The sequence below is a fragment of the Neofelis nebulosa genome, chromosome 10 (assembly GCF_028018385.1).
Source record: "Neofelis nebulosa isolate mNeoNeb1 chromosome 10, mNeoNeb1.pri, whole genome shotgun sequence".
NCBI lineage: Eukaryota > Metazoa > Chordata > Mammalia > Carnivora > Felidae > Neofelis > Neofelis nebulosa.
Window position 1 is genome coordinate 93,841,854 of NC_080791.1, and position 18,117 is coordinate 93,859,970.

The 18,117-nt window shown below is 36.1% G+C and overlaps 1 protein-coding gene and 1 long non-coding RNA gene across 7 annotated transcripts in view; one reads left to right on the forward strand and one right to left on the reverse strand.

The window, feature by feature from the left end:
• LRRC4C (leucine rich repeat containing 4C) overlaps window positions 1-18,117 on the reverse strand; it is a 1,203,118-nt gene that overhangs the window by 657,939 nt on the left and 527,062 nt on the right. The window lies entirely within an intron of this gene.
• LOC131487727 (uncharacterized) lies at window positions 3,692-8,913 on the forward strand. Its single transcript, XR_009249921.1, has 3 exons — window positions 3,692-3,851; window positions 7,311-7,376; window positions 8,833-8,913. It is a non-coding gene; the product is annotated as an uncharacterized LOC131487727 (long non-coding RNA).

Below are 18,117 nucleotides of genomic sequence, written 5' to 3' on the forward strand. Positions count from 1 at the left end.
GATAAAGATTTATTTATTGCACTGGGGTTTTATTGTCACAGCCCCACACCTAAAATACAAAATAAATCTCATAGCTCACAATCAAACTGCACAGGGGTTTCTTTTGTACATGTATTTTGACCATAGCTCCATTTAAACAAATATGTAAGGTTGTGATGCATTTCCAATAATGCTTCTCAACTCACCATTCATTGCTTTCAGCAGGGAAAGATTATTCTCTGCCTACCTAGCCCACATTTAGCCCCTGTGAGCTGCCCTGTTTAAATGGGTCATGAAAAATGAGAGCACATATTCCCTACTTTAGGAAGAATGAAACTCAGGGATTATTTCCTCAGCTACAATGTCACATCATGCCTCCCATATTTGGAAAATAATGTCTTTCACATCATTTTCCCCTTTTTCATCAGAAGAGCATCTACCCTCAAATGTTAGAATTGTAGAGGAACTGCTAAAATTTGGAAGTAAAGAGGCCAGTGTATGCTTTCTAGGGTGTTGTGACCTGGCTGCACATTAGAATCATTTGGGAAGCCTTTGTAAAGTATCAATGCACAGATCTCATCTCTAGAGACTGAGATTCACTGGGTTTGCAATGGAGCCAGAGTATCTGTTTCTTCCAGCAGATGGCACTATATCTGGAGAGAGGCTTGGGGCACGGACTGGTAAGAGAACCTGGAGGGAGATGCTGTTCTCAGTGGGCACTCAGTGAATAAAGACACGGAGGGCAAAAGGATGGGTCAGTTACTCTCAGAACTCACTTGTATATTAAATAAATAACAATGAGAAGTCATCTGACTCCTATTTCTACAAAAGGTAACCAGTTAAAAACTCCTCTTACATTAAGCCTAATAACCAATACAATCAAGATTTTCTTGTTAGTATAAAATGACAGATTATAAAATGATTTCTTTTTACTTTTTTTTTGGTTTTAAGTTCACAATAATTAAAATAAATGATAAAAAAGCTACTAAAAATTTCTCAGAACTAGGACAGATATTTGCACAAAAGAAATATTTTCAGGATGATATATTTTGTTCAAAAGTGTTTCCACCTCTATCAGTCTAATTCCAAAGAAAATAAGGCCAATACATCATTTCTTACTAGGCTTACAAATGAGGTCATTTTGATATCCATTCATACTTCCAATGTGTTGGGAACATTGAGACAATATTCAAAAATCTCCAAGTAATAGAGTAAACTGCACATTGTGATCATCTTTTTAGCACAAATATTACTTCTAGGAACCCTCATTTGATTAATTAAATAAGAGAGCTACATGCACTGGCATTTCCTCTAGGATGGTGGAGTAGCACATCTCAGTCTCACAGACAATCTGTTGTTATTCACTGATAGTGAGTTTAGCTCAAACTTCTCTTTCAGGGCACATGGGTGGCTCAGTCACTGGTTGAGCGTCCAACTTCAGCTCAGGTCATGATCTCATGGTTGGTTGGGAGCCAGATTTTGGCTGAGGTCATGATCTCATAGTTCATGGGTTCGAACCCCATCTCTGGCCCTCCCCCGCTCATACTCTGTCTCTCTCTGTCTTAAAAATAAACATTAAAAAAACAAACAAACAACTCTCTTTCCAAGCTGATCTTCTCTGCAAACTTTGTTTTTAAAATTCTTTTTTTTGGGGTGTGCCTGGGTGGCTCAGTCGGTTAAGCAACTGACTTCAGCTCAGGTCATGATCTCACAGTTTGTGAGTTCGAGCCCTGAGTCGGGATCTGTGCTGACAGCTCAGAGCCTGGAGCCTGCTTCAGATTCTGTGTCTCCTTCTCTCTCTGCCCCTCCCCAACTTGTGCTCTGTTTCTCTCTCTCTCTCTCTCTCTCAAAAGATAAATAAATGTAAAAAAATTAAATTTTTTTCAATGTTTATTTATTTTTGAGAGGGAGGGAGGGAGAAAGAGAGAGGAGAGAGAGAGAGAGAGAGAGAGAGAGAGAGAGAGAGAGAGATTGATTGAATGAGCATAGGAAGGACAGAGAGAAAGGGAGACACAGAATCCAAAGCAGGCTCCAGGCTCTGAGCTGTCAGCACAGAGTCCAATGTGGGGTTCTAACCCATGAACTGTGAGATCATGAACTAAGCCAAAATCTGACACCCAACCAAATGAGCCACCCAGGTGTGCCTCTGCCAATTTTGTGAATATGTGTTTCTCAATTGAGAGATCCATCACGGTTACATAGAAACAGATGCTTGTTGCACATCAACTCAGTCGTAAAACCTAGAAAATAGTCTACCTCTGTTTGAATCTCTTCATGACAGAGGTTTCTTTTTAATTCTTATTACTAAACATAGCAAATGCTGTGGATTTCCTATAATTTTTTCAGTGAGCTTGTCTACCTTTTTCATCTTGTAGAAAACAAACAAATAAGCAAACAAATTAAGCTTGTGTAACAGCCAGAGTTCATGCTTCATAGGAGTCTTGGAGATGATACATTTTTTTTAACATTAATATGAATAGGTTTGGTCCTCTCCAAGGTTAATTTTTTCTTGCTTTACTGGGATTTAAAATGAAATATCTCATGAACTTTTGGTCTCTTTCAACATGTCATTTGATGCTGTGTCAGAAAGTCACACATCTTAAGTACTTGTATTTTAAAATAATCTCATACAATTGATCCCTTAATTTATGGCTCAGTATTTCATCTGCTTTATCTAAGCACTTTGATCTCTTTTGGAGAAATTATGTTCTCAGGTTTTCAGCAATGTTTTGTGGTGACTCTGCCTTTGGTTTAGAGGCAGGGGTGACGTTATTCACAAAATCTGTAAGAATCCGTGATGCCATTTGGTTAGGCTGGGGTGCGATGTCTCCTTGAACTTATTTTTCAGCTGTGGAAGGAACCAGCTAATGAAGCTGTTGCTACCCTATAACTAGATGTGAGTCTCACATCTTTCAATACAGTGGACATTAACTCTTTTGATGGCAGCTGACTTATTCTAATAGGCAGCAACAGGATGAATTTGAAAGAGCATTTATTTCACAAGCATTAGTTGCATATTAATGCATAATTAATGCATAATTAGTAAGTAGACATGTAGGGGAAATAAGTAAAATCTCTGAACCTGTCCTTAAAAAACTCACAAAAAAGAGGAAAGAGCTATTAACAAATAAGCCCTAGAATTTATTAAGTGAACTCCCAAATAGAGAAAAGTTTAAGCTAATACAGTAGCACACACATATGCACACAATGGTACAAAGAAATTGTTGGGGGCAGGAATTGTTCATGAAAGGTTTGCAGAATTCCTGCTTTACTTTGGGTTTAAAGGAAAAACAGGAGTAAAAAATTAAAGAAATAATGCAAGCAAATTTAAATAATATATACCATGTGAAAGACTCAGAAGCATGGAAAACCTTGGAACATTATGGTAGATTGTATTTTTCTAGGAGGCCACTCAAATACATCTTATTCCAAAAGCACATATGATGTGATATTATCACTCATCTTTTAGACAGCTGGGGTCTGTGTAATTTTCCTGGTCTGCACAAACTCATATCTGCACAAACTCATAACTATGGAGGAAGTGATATAAGGTAACTTCTAAGTCTAGATCCTAAAGACAATATGGCTTCTGTCTGGATCTCTTGGGATGCTAATTCTTGGAATCAGGTACCCTACTTTGAGAAAACCAAATAGCCTCCTGTGGGTGTAACTGCCAACAAGCCCAGCTTAAATTCTAGCCAACTGCCAACATCAACTGTCAAATCTGAGAATGGGGAAGACGAGATGAGTCCAGCTCCAGCCAGCATCTGGATATAACAACATGACAGACCCGGTGTTATTACAACCAAGATGAATCCCAGTCAAACTCAAGAAGCATGAGAAAGACTACTGACTGCTGTCATTGTTTTTAGGTATTAAATTCTGGGGTGATTAATTATATAGTAATAGCTAACTGAATAGATATTGTGGACCCTGGGAGGAGTTTGATTTCTTATGCCATGGTTCCCTTGCTGACACTTATGTGTCCCTTCTCAGGTTAATGTTTTTATTTATTAATTTTTTTAAGTTTATTCACTTATTTTGAGAGTGGGAGAGAGAGCAGAGGAGGGGCAGAGAGACAGAGAGAGAGAATCTCAAGTAGGCTCTGCACTGTCAGCCCTACATGGGGCTTGAACTCACATACTGTGAGATCATGACCTGAGCCTCAATCGAGAGTCAGAGGTTTAACCACCTAAGCCACCCAGGGGCCCCTCAGGTTAATGTTTTTAAATTTTAAAAATCCAACACATAGCATTACGGAGAACATAAATTATATATTATTAAACCATTATCAATATGTTAAAATTTTGTTGACATAAGAATATATGCGCATCTTTATTAATGCATTAAATAACCACATCTAGCAGAAAATCTAATAACTATAATGATTTCAAAGTAGTGATGAGTATAAATGATATTTTGTGGTATCTGACACCACTCTAATGGGATATTAAAACTGATGTTTTTAATGAAAAAGTCACAGGAACCACCAATCTGACTATGGTTTATTATCTACATTCATAATTGGCAGAAATTATGGCGTTACTTAGATATTAATTCAAATAAAGTATATAATTTATTTCTAGCTCTAGATCAAAATGCCTGTATTATATCACAAGTATTAAGGAAAAGATAAAAAGTAAGATAATGGGAGGTCCTTGCACAAGGGCCAGAAAATAAGCAATATTCTTGAATTCTAAAAGCCTGAGATCTTCAGCTTGCTCCAGTTACAAGGACTTAGAAAAATCATACCACCCTTCTGAGACTCAGTCTTTCTATCTGCAAATAATATTATAACCTCTTGATACACAGAATCTTGTCCAGTACATATTATACTACATGGTTTGGGAGAACGAAAAATAAAATATTATGTTAGTGCTTTGTAATATTTATAAGGCTCTTGTGAATGTAAGGAAGTATTGTTCTCTCTGTTTTATAATCTAACTAAATTCAGTCCTCTTTATTATATATCTTATATAACAACAATCCTGGACACATGTCTCACTCAGTTCTGAGGCCAGTGGCAACTCAAACACAAATGCTTTTTCTTTGCAAAGTGTTTAAGAACAAGATGTATTGGGTTTTTGGTGCTTTGGGTCAGAGCAAAGAAAACCAATCACAACTGCCACATGCTCTTCATTCCAAGAAAAAAAGGTAAGGGTGGGGGCTGCTAATTACTCTTCTTATGATTTGTGCCATTGAGGTCATTTCAGCCTGAACTGTTTATATTCATTTTTTGTGACCTTCTCTGTAATTACTTTCACATTTGAGGTTTGTTTATTTTGGACTTTGAATGGCAATTGGGATGTTCTTACTGGACAAGAAACTTTGGAATAAAACGACCTTAAAATATCTTTTTGATTCTAGATATAAGAGTTTAAGCACCTTTGTAGGTTTTTTTTTTTTAATTTTTTTTTAACGTTTATTTATTTTTGAGACAGAGACAGAGCATGAACGGGGGAGGGGCAGAGAGAGAGGGAGACACAGAATCGGAAGCAGGCTCCAGGCTCTGAGCCATCAGCCCAGAGCCTGACGCGGGGCTGGAACTCACGGACCGTGAGATCGTGACCTGAGCTGAAGTCGGACGCTTAACCAACTGAGCCACCCAGGCGCCCCTGTAGGGTTTTGCTAAGTCTCCTAGTAAAACATCTCTGCCCATATGAAAAACACCTCAAAACAAAATGTCACTATTGAAATGTCTGTATATTAATAGATCTGCCACTTGGTACCAATACTCAAATATTACTGGGAATGAAAAAGACATATACTCATACATTAAACAAAAACACCTTATAATTCAATCAAATCCTCCTACACTGGTTTTACCTTCTTCATTGTTGCTCTACAGTGAGGGCCAGCAAAATTTTCTGTAAAAAGCCAGATAGTAATTTTTTTCATCTTTGCAGACCAAATGATCTCTATCACAATCATTCAACTGTATAATCGAGTCATGAAAACAGCCATAGAGAGCAAGTAAAATTTGGGAATGACTGTTTCAATAAAACTTTATTTAGGAAAACAGGCCATAAGGTCTGGATTTGACTAGACCGGTCCTTCATTTGGAGCTCTACACAATTCCAAGATTGGTAGCTGTAAAAAAATTTACTCATGTTATTTTCCAGCCAAAACTCTTTTAATAGCTCCCTACAGGAATAATGACCAAATACTACATTGCATAAACTGTGACACTTTTGAGAATGAAAAAGAGGGTGCTGTTAATAATTATATCAACACGGCAAGTATAAATTAAAACAGTTCCTGACAAACTGGGGCATATGATCACACTACCTATGGCCTGTGGGATACAGGCCAAATACATTAGGATACAATTCAAGGCCTTTACATTCTGACATCACTCTATCTTTTCAACCTTATGTCCCAATAGGCATTCCAACCTCTTGCTCACTTCTGTATCTTCTTAAATGCTATCCCCCCTGCTACTTGGAAACTCCTTCTCCCCTTTCTCTGCCTAGGGATTTCCTACTTATCCAAGACTGAAAAGTTGTGAGGTACAAACCAATGTCTCAAATTCTGTCCTCACTTATAAAGTGTAACATTTACTGTTACTCCAGTGCTTAAAAGACTGTGATGCAACTATTTACTATTCACACTCACTTTCATTTCTCATTGGCTGCCTTTTTTTAAAGTTTCTTTCTTTATTTTGTGCATGTGTGAGAGAGAGTGTGTGTATTTATTTTGAGAGAGAGGGAGAGAGAGAGGGATACTGTGAGTGGGGGAGGGGCATAGAGAGAGGGAGACCGGGAATCCCAAGCAGGCTCCACACCGTCAGCAAAGAGCCTCATGCAGGGCTCAAACTCACAAACTGTGAGATCATGACCTAAGCTGAAATCAAGAGTTGGATACTTAACCAACTGAGCCACCTAGGCACCCCCTCTCTCATTGCCTTCCTCCTTCTCTACATGGGATAACACTGGAGCATCAGTGGGGCTGCCTTGTCACATTTTTTTCTCTGAAATTTTAGCCTAGGATCTAGTATATATGCAAACAGTTAGTGAATATGCATTTCTAAGAAAACACTTTTTTGGTTGCATAGGATCAAAATCCTCTAAAACGTGCTTCCATGAAATTGAGTTTATTACATGAGAGGTATTTCCTTACCTGAGCCATGCTGCTCAGGTATAGACACAAATCTGAAAGCCTTTGGAACCAAGGTGGCTACATTGTGAATCTCAGTCTCACTGTGCGACATCTTGGTGTCTTTCCATTCCCATATCCCCTCATTAGATATTTCTGCTTTGGATTGCACACTGCAAATAATAATCAGGTTTATTGTTTTATGGTGGTTTTTTTTTTTTTTTGTCACTTTCCAGTTCAACAACTTGGGAGAGGTTAACAAAAGTCTCTGAGATGCAACTCCAAATCTTCAAAAGAGAAATGTAACTACCTAGTCTTAAATCAGTGTATGCTCTCCTTTAACTTTAACCAGCTGTGAACAGGGAGGGGTACTGTCTTATAGAATAAACATGATTTTAGTGGCTCACTCCTACAGGTGACTGGTCGGAATTATAATGAGAAAAATGTGGACATAAACTAGACGAACATCTGAAAGATTTATATGATCACATATTATCACCTATTTATAAATATAAAAAATTTGTATAAGATATAAGCAAAATTAATATGAATACTTCGATATAGAAATATTCTGAATTCATGGATTCATTGCCAAACTCAATCTAAAACCAGTTATAAATATAAATAAAATATAAACATAAATATATATATTTAGAGCTTTGGCTATCATTCTTTTTTTTTTAATATGAAATTTATTGTCAAATTGGTTTCCATACAACACCCAGTGCTCACTCCAACAGGTGCCCTCCCCAATACCCACTACCCCCCCTCCCCTCCCTCCCACCCCTCATCAACCCTCCATTTGTTCACAGTTCTTAAGAGTCTCTTATGTTTTGGCTCCCTCCCTCTCTAACCTTTAATTTTTTTTTTCCCTTCCCCTCCCCCATGGTCCTCTGCCAAGTTTCTCAGGATCCACATAAGAATGAAAACATATGGTATCTGTCTTTCTCTCTATGGCTTATTTCATTTAGCATTACACTCTAAAATATAAATATAAATAATATAAATATAAACATAAATATATATATATATTTAGAGCTTTGGCTATCATTCTTTTTATTTTATTTCTCTTTTGTTACTTGAAAGCTTTTTAATGTTTATTTATTTTTGAGAGAGAGAGAGAGAGAGAGAGAGAGAGAGAGAGAGAGAGAGAGAAAATGCAAGCAGGGGGAGGGGCAGAGAGAGAGGGAGACACAGAATCAAAAGCAGGCTCCAGGCTCTGAGCTGTCAGCACAGAGCCCTATGCAGCACTACAACCCACAAACTACGAGGTCATGACCTGAGCTGAATTCGGATGCCCAACCCACTAACCACCCAGGTATCCCCTCTTTTGTTACTATAAAGTAAGAAAAGAAAATCTCTCTTAGGCATTAAATCCTTAACTCATGTTAGTGGCTAGAGGATCCCTATAGAAAGTGACTTTTGGTTACGGTATTCAAAATATTGGGGTTAAATAATATGTTTGACTTCAAAATAAAATAATGAGATTAATATTTATATGTGGAACATGAACTAGCACTATGAAAGAAATGTTCTAATCATGAAGGAGTAGAGAGATACTCCTGTAGTTTAGGATATGTTGAGTTCTGAAAGGCACTTTGTAATTCTGATTGTAGGTAAAAATTGATTCTCATACGATCTATGTGGAAGATGTATACAATACTAAATTTAAGTTCTTGGGGAAAAAAAACCCTGTAGGTGTTCATTGAATTGCTTCTGAATTTTCTGATAAAAAAAAAAAATCTCTTTTCAATATAGACCAAAGTGTTCGTATTTTGGCTTACTTTCATGCCATAAATAAATTCATTACTAGACACCACTCCTGACACACGAATGCACTGTTGAGTAATGAATAATGTAATTGCTAAGTTTAAAAGTACTGCTCAGAACTTATTTAGCTAAAATATGAGCTCTGACTTTTTTTGGATTGCTAAAGTCTTCTTGGAGAATGTAAATGTGGGCCTGACAAGAAGCAAGAAATGCAAGATCTAAGTTTCAGTATGTAGGGAATAAAGGCATTGTTATGCAACTACCAGACTATGCCCAGTGTGGTAGGTAGCAGTCCTATTCCTATTATCCAAAGCCATGCTTTGCCTCAAAGGCCAAGGATCCTGTAGTTTATATTTGGGACATGTAAAAAAGCTGCTTTATCTATTTACATCCTCTGGTGTATGAGCTCTGTAATTATTTTTGAGCTACATTTAAACTCCAAATGGAATTGTAAACAGCTCCACTATCAAGAAGGCAATATCATCAGCAAACTCTCCAGATTTCTTGCTATTATCTGGTATCTTACTGAAGACAAAGATACCAAAAATGCTGAAAGGTAGGCTTCTTGAAATCTTGCAGTTCTTACAAGGTGATTAACTCCAAAAGGCTGTATCTGCTTGGCCTGAGTACGTATCCCTCAACAACAAATTCAACAAATATATTTTGGCATCTACAATGTACTAGGTTTCATGTTATGTATTTATTTATCAAAGCCCTTACTGTTTCCCTATCAACTTGAAATTCCCTGAGGGTATCACAAGTCCCAGAATCGCCCCATAGTTTGGAGGGCTGCATAATGTGGAGTGCATAGGGTTTTGGCTGGGAAGAGATAGATAGGCTTCACACATACCAATTATTGAAGAAGTTATGGTGGCTGGATATAAAGTCGGCTACCCTAGAATGTGGGCAGAAAATGGAAGAAATCATGTATCGAACATTGCCCTTCTACATATTTGAAGGCTTGTCTCAGGACGTATTGTAATTATTAAGTCAACAATCAATATTGCATTTACATTTATTTATCTAAATTATACCAAGTATTTGGTAATTAAATAAATGAACCAAATATTGATTCCACTTCATTTAGAATCCAAACTGCTGCCAGAGATTTCAGTGGTGAAATCCATGTTCTCAAGATCTCTTAGCCCTAGAGTAGTCCTATTGACGAAACTTTGGCTATAGTCACAGACTTTACATCTGTAATGTTTAATATACTCATTAGCGTGTTTAATTTTCTTTTTTGTTCAAAAGTGCAGAAAATAGGGAAATTCCTTTAAAAAATTAAGGAGCAAAGATACAGTCATTCCTTGGATATGTCCTGCTTATTAGATAATACAAAGAATCTTAACATCTGTCGGCTTCCCATGATTCCCATCTGTGATGCAACCAGGTGATGACAGCAATAAAATCCATATTATTTCCTGCCCTTACTCAGGTTCACCACTCACACCCAACTCAAATGCAAATCGGAGGCATGATAACATTAAATATTTAATGTGGTAAATAATAAGTGGCCAGATTCCATTTGAATGTCCACACCTCAATTCTAGAGAAATGTCTAAATTGAGCTATGAGAGGGAAATGATTGAAAGGTCCACTTTTGCACATGACATTAGCTTTCATTTTCTCTTTAGTGGCTACACAGCAGAGGTAAAAAGCAAGATACAATGATAGTATATAGAAAGTGAAAGCAAGGGTTTGGGAATAGAAAAACAATTTGCCCAAAACCCCTCTATCTTCATGTTAGACTGACAAATATGGCATTCATTCTGAAAAGAGATTGCTTTGGTTTAAAAGCTATGTGCTACGTGACAGGTGGTCAGAATTGTTACTTCTGATTCTTGCAAATCCATACAGATGAATGTTAATTTACATCAAAGAGATGGAGTAGATCAAACATGGAAACCAGTTTAATTTTATATCTTAAAATGTATTATACATTAATTTTCAAACATATTGAAATAACACCTACAAAGTCCAGATAGACTCTCCAGAATGCACAATCTTGAAATATATATCAGCTTCTGAATCTGTACATCTGTTCTGTAGGTTCATGAAAGACAGATTTTGGACTAACTATTCATTTTGAATGTTAATTTGATTTTATAGTAATGAATAGATTATAAATATGGCTTATTCTTTAATATATTATTTTCATTCATTGATCTATAACAACATGCATTTCTAGTTGTTAGGCTAGCTTAATCCTCAACTACTGATTTTTTTTAAATTGGGTCCTGAATCAAACTAATTACCAAAGATACTCAACATCTTTTGTTATTAAAATCTATGTCAGTAGAAATCTCTCTTTATTAAATATGTACAGAAAACTTCTTAAAGTTAAAATGAAATCAGTATTAGAATGCTATAAAGTCTATACTAAGTGAAGAAATAAAAAATCCAAAATCTACATAAATAGCCTTGTTCATTAATGTGTTTTCTTCTTCCTTCCTCTCTCCTCTGATCTTCTGCAAAGTACAAATACACAAACAAAAATTAGTGCCATTAGAGGTAACTAGGGCACCAAGTCTTTACTGTGAAAACTGACAATAAAAGGGAAATTATTAAGGAAGCATCCTTCTTTGACTCTGTATGAATGAATTTCTTGGTAATTAAAGAGTCCTAGTTAGGTAACAATTCCATCGCCTCACATAATTATGTGTTGTGTGTGTGGGTGCGTGTGCACGTGTGCGTGTGTGTGTGTGTGTGCGTGTGTGTGTGTTGAGAACATATAAGATCTACTTTCTTAGCAACTTTAAAGTATACAATATGATATTGTTAGCCATAGTAAACATGCTATACATTAGATATCCAAAAGTCACTCACCTCATAGCTACAAGTTTGTACCATTTAATCAACATCTCCTGTTTTCCTCCATTTTCCAGCCCCTGGAAACCACCATAGTACTGTCTGAATCTGGCTTTTTTTTTAATTCCACATATAAGTGAGATCGTATCATATTTGTCTTTCTCTGACTTATTTCACTTAGCATAATACTCTCAAGGTCCATCCATGTTGTCACAAATCACACAATTTACTTCTTTTTCATGGCTGAAAATTATCTCATTGTGTGTCTATTTAAGTGTGTATGTATATATGCCACATCTTCTTTATCCACTCATGTGGACACATGTATCCAGTCATCATGGTGTACATCTTAAACTTACACAATGTTATGTGTCCTTTATATCTCAATAAATATGGCAGGGGGAGCCCTAGTTGTTGAGAAGTCCTTCTCCATAGAAGTCTTCCAGCCAATAATTACAGAATAACAGAATTAGAAAAATTACCATTTCACAAACCAAACTGATATAATTGATTCAGACAACAATCATCAGTGGACTCTAAATCCATTTGGAAAAACAGCAAGGTCAGACTCTCTTTGTTGACCCTACTGATCAAACTTAGCATCACCTAAAATAGGATGATCACATGTGCTTCCTGATATGCTAAAACAGGAATTATATAGCACCACCTACAAAATATGTTTTTGCTCAGCTATTAAACCCGAATATAATCAACTTTTTAGATCTAACTTTAGTTTACAAAAAATACTGAGTATTTGAATAAGATGTGGAGCAGAAATCTTGATGACCCACTTTGAACTTGTAGCAGGGAAAAAAATTAACTTAGTTTGTTTAAAAACACTGAGATCGTGCAATTGTTACTGGAAGCATCACCCAGACTAGAGTGACTCATAGATTGCTAAGCTTATAGAGTTTGATGTTTAGTTGCAACAGGAATTAAAAGATAAGTCTACTGCCTCCCCCAAGGTGTGCTTTATGTAACATCTATTTTCTGTATGCAAAGCACTACCAGAGTACGTGCAAAGTTTGAACTAATAACGACACCTTTGCCAATTCTTTAGGAATATTAATAATGTTGTGCCCATTTTTATAGCTGTGTTTCATCCTCTCTCCTTATGGTTCTTTACAAGGTACTGACTAGAAAATTGATTATCATTATAATGAAAATTATTTATTAAACTTGTTTTCCCATGTTTCTCCTTTATTTTAACATTTAAATTTTAGATGTTATCTTTAAAGGAAATATATATTTTTACAAAGAATTAGACCTTGGTACTAGTAATCAAAACCAATTTCACAGAGCCACCAGTGGATTTCAAACCAACACAAATGTCATTTCATTACTAGGTTCTGTCATTTGACTAACTAAAAGGACAGACAAGTTGTGAAAATTCTATAGTTCTGAAACATTACAAACACATGTATTCATGAATTCATAAAATAGAGGTGACTATGAATTTTAAGGTTTTCATTCTCACACATAGACACATACATAAACGAAGGTTATCAATGATAATCTACATTAAAATTTGTATTTTATGTCGGATTGTGTGAGCTTTATTGATTTGTGATTTGTCTTCTAAGTACTTATTTGTTTCCATAAGTAGAAAGCATATTTTTAAAGTAACTAAATTTGGGGGTGTCTGGGTGGTTCAGTCAGTTGAGCATCTGACTTTCCATTTTGGCTCAGGTCTTGATCCCACGGTCAGGGGACCCAGCCCCGCATAAGGCTCTGCACTGAGTGTGGAGTCTGCTTAGGATTCTTGGTCTCTCTCTGTCTCTCTGCCCCTCTCCCCTACTCATGTGCTCTCTCTCTCTTTCTCTCTCTCTTTAAAAAAAAAATACATATATATGTAATATAAATATATATATACACACACATATATATACATATACACACATATATATAATTAATTAAAATTTTTATCTGAATGACAGTACACAATCTATTGCATGTGGATGTCTAAAGATTAAAAATATATTACATTTTTCCACATCTGCATTCAATGTAAGATTAAAGTAGAATGCCGAACCAGTTTTAACCAACTTGGAAGCGATTCTTTGCTGAAAAACAATTTTCACTTATTTGGAAATGTTGTTCCCTCAAGGAAACTAAGTAGCATATCCACAACATCAACTTTCTCATAAAAAGAATTGGAAAAAGTTCTTTTATTTCAAGGTGATAAAAACCATATGCTAATTTCATTAAAATATGTAAATTTCTTCTGATTAACCAAATCTCAAACTTTTAGGGCATGCTATGGTGAATGTTTATAATGAAATATTTTCTCCAGCTATTTGAAGGCTGTTGTGTGTACATTTATGACTTTCAAGGTAAATGTTTATGAAGGTAGCAATGGTCCCACAGAGCAATTTCACACCAAAACGCTTATCTGCCTTTATTTTTTTCTCCTTCAGGAATTTTGGACTAAATTAACATGTTACATATCTTTATTTAAGGCAATGAACCATTATTAATAAAGTTACCAAACATTCGCTTATAGAGAGCACTACCTTCCTGGAGGGCAATTTGGCAATAACTATCAGAAGCTGTAAAACTTAGTGTACCTCATAACCCAACTATTCTCCTTGCAGAAACGTATGCTAGTGAAATAATTTAGAATATGCACAAAGATTTCATTAAAACATGTTCACCGCAGCATTAAATCTAAATGCTCAAGAAAAGGGTAAGGTATGTTCCAGAACATCCATATACAAACTGCCCCATTATTAAAACAAAGCTATTTGGTGAAAGGAAATTCCTGGTTAAGGAAAGAGGCTTATAATAAATACATTATATATTATTTAATGTGAATTAAAGGTTGCAAAGTACTATTATGGTATTCTTCTATTTTTATGAATAACATACCTACTTGTGTGTGTACATCTGTGTGTATGTATTTATCTGCAAGTACACATACAAAAATATGAGCTGTTTCCTATGACCTGTTGTATGAGTGTATGTGACATCCTGTGGGTTTTTTTTTTTTGTTTTGTTGTTGTCATTTATATGTATATCTGATACCACTAACCGTATTCTTTATGAAAATAAGATTAGAAGGATAAAATCCAGAGTACTTTGCAATGTAAGGAAGATGAACACACATGAAATACATTATTTTGAATCATACGTGGTTTGAAAAATAAAAAGTGTTATATAATGCAGACTATGTGAGCTTCAAGTTAACATGAATCAAAAATCTGGCCATTATCTTTTTTGGGTGTTCTGCATTCAAGCATTCCTATGCTAATCCTCCAAAAGTAAAACTGGGTCAATCTGTTTGTGACTTCACATCACTACTTTCTATTTGTTTTACCTTAGACAAGTTACTCAGGTTCTCTGGATGTCAACAAATTTGTTTGCCAAAAGGATATAATACCTATTTCATAGAGTGGTTGCACAGTTTAAATGAGTAAAGTAATATTGTGTTTATATAGCGTCTGGCTTGCAATCAGTGTATATTAAAAAGTCTAACAGAACATAGATATGCTGTATGTCTCATACTTCCTCAATTTATGATCAGGCGGTAGTTTAAATATTTAGGTTCTTATTCTAAACACCACACACCAAACAATCCGTGTACTGTCAAAATCATCAAAATCACGGTTCTTCTAAGGATTTAAATTTCAAACAAGGTCATATCAAAGAGCTTAGTTTAAAATATATATATTTATGTCATATTAAAATTAGAAAAAGAACACACACACTGCTGTATACACTCTGAGTAATTAATATGTCCTAGTAACTTGGATAAAACATTTAGAATAGCCTATTAGTAAGACTGTCCACTGAATGGAGTGGGAATAGCTTGTCATGAAGTGGAATTATAAAATGTAATGCCCAACATCTACCAAGCTTATAAGGAACTGCAAACTAGATTCTTTTCTTATTATAACACACTTAACCCTCAAAATTACCATAGGTATCTTAGTCTTAATTTTTAAAGTAATGACAAGAACGCTCAGAGAAATTCAGAAACATGCACAAGATCAAACTGTTATAAGGATTTGAACCTCCGTCAATTCAACTCTAGAGCAAACTTTCTTCTTGAAGTCTCAAGCTGCCACAACCATAAGGGACATAGTGGGAACAAATGTAAGGAAACATTTCAGTATAACCCTGGAGTTATTACTTGTATATTTAGAGATCTATATCTCTGATATTAGATTAACTAGATTGGTTTTACTCAGGGGCACACTTAGGGGTAAATAACATCTGGTTTTACACAATCTTTCAGCTGAGTCTATTGCAAGTGTACCAATTTACGGCCAATAAACAATGTCACAGTGTCCAAAGGCTATAATCTATACGATTTCAGATTTGAAGGTACTGTTAATTCACAAAAGATTTGTAACTAAAATACAAAAAAAAATGTATTTTAGTTATATATTGTGACACACACAAGCATCTTCTACTTACTGGTTTGCATATGTAAGCATGGGAATTCAAGCTTTGTTGATTCCTGATAATAGTATCAAAACATACACCATGAATTTTCAGGGAATATACATATTGTTTTTTTTTTTTTTTTAATTTTTTTTTTCAACGTTTATTTTATTTTTTGGGACAGAGAGAGACAGAGCATGAACGGGGGAGGGACAGAGAGAGAGGGAGACACAGAATCGGAAACAGGCTCCAGGCTCTGAGCCATCAGCCCAGAGCCTGACGCGGGGCTCGAACTCACGGACTGTGAGATCGTGACCTGGCTGAAGTCGGACGCTTAACCGACTGCGCCACCCAGGCGCCCCTACATATTGTTTTGAGTGAACCTCAAGATCACAAATCTGCACATTATCTGACCCATTAATATCCATGAAAACATTTGCAAATTATAGTTAGTTTAATTGATTAGTTCAATTCATAGATGCATGCCAAATCATTTTTTTCTTTACCAATTTCTCTAGGGCTAAAACTGTTAGATGCTTTCAATTCACAATCTATAATTTCACCTCAAATTCAGTTTATAGTTTTTATAGTCTTTCCACGTTGCTACAAAGGGCCATATTTCGTTCTTTCTCATTGCCATGTAGTACTCCATTGTGTATATAAACCACAATTTCTTTATCCATTCATCAGTTGATGGACATTTAGGCTCTTTCCATAATTTGGCTATTGTTGAGAGTGCTGCTATAAACATTGGGGTACAAGTGCCCCTATGCATCAGTACTCCTGTATCCCTTGGGTAAATTCCTAGCAGTGCTATTGCTGGGTCATAGGGTAGGTCTATTTTTAATTTTCTGAGGAACCTCCACACTGTTTTCCAGAGTGGCTGCACCAATTTGCATTCCCACCAACAGTGCAAGAGGGTCCCCGTTTCTCCGCATCCTCTCCAGCATCTATAGTCTCCTGATTTGTTCATTTTGGCCACTCTGACTGGCATGAGGTGATATCTGAGTGTGGTTTTGATTTGTATTTCCCTGATAAGGAGCGACGTTGAGCATCTCTTCATGTGCCTGTTGGCCATCTGGATGTCTTCTTTAGAGAAGCGTCTATTCATGTTTTCTGCCCATTTCTTCACTGGGTTATTTGTTTTTCGGGTGTGGAGTTTCGTGAGCTCTTTATAGATTTTGGATACTAGCCCTTTGTCCGATATGTCATTTGCAAATATCTTTTCCCATTCCGTTGGTTGCCTTTTAGTTTTGTTGGTTGTTTCCTTTGCTGTGCAGAAGCTTTTAATCTTCATAAGGTCCCAGTAATTCATTTTTGCTTTTAATTCCCTTGCCTTTGGGGATGTGTCGAGTAAGAGATTACTACGGCTGAGGTCAGAGAGGTCTTTTCCTGCTTTCTCCTCTAGGGTTTTGATGGTTTCCTGTCTCACTTTCAGGTCCTTTATCCATTTTGAGTTTATTTTTGTGAATGGTGTGAGAAAGTGGTCTAGTTTCAACCTTCTGCATGTTGCTGCCCAGTTCTCCCAGTACCATTTGTTAAAGAGACTGTCTTTTTTCCATTGGATGTTCTTTCCTGCTTTGTCAAAGATTAGTTGGCCATACGTTTGTGGGTCTAGTTCTGGGGTTTCTATTCTATTCCACTGGTGTATGTGTCTGTTTTTGTGCCATTTTTATAGTCTTTCCAAAGATGGAAAAGATTTAGATAAATACTTCTAAAACTCTTTGGTAACTAATAAATTGATTTAAATAAATTACAAAATTTCCCTCAAATTAGCATCTTCTCATTAAAAATCCATCAATTTTATTGATTTATTATGTCTTTAAAAATTTTTTTAACATTTATTTATTTTTGAGACAGAGAGAGACAGAGCATGAATGGGGGAGGGGCAGAGAGAGAGGGAGACACAAAATCTGAAGCAGGTTCCAGGCTCTGAGCCATCAGCCCAGAGACTGACGCGGGGCTCGAACTCATGGACCGCAAGATGGTGACCTGAGCTAAAGTCGGACGCTTAACCGACTGAGCCACCCAGGCGGCCCAAAGGTTCATCAATTTTAAAGAAACCAACAAGGAGAGGCT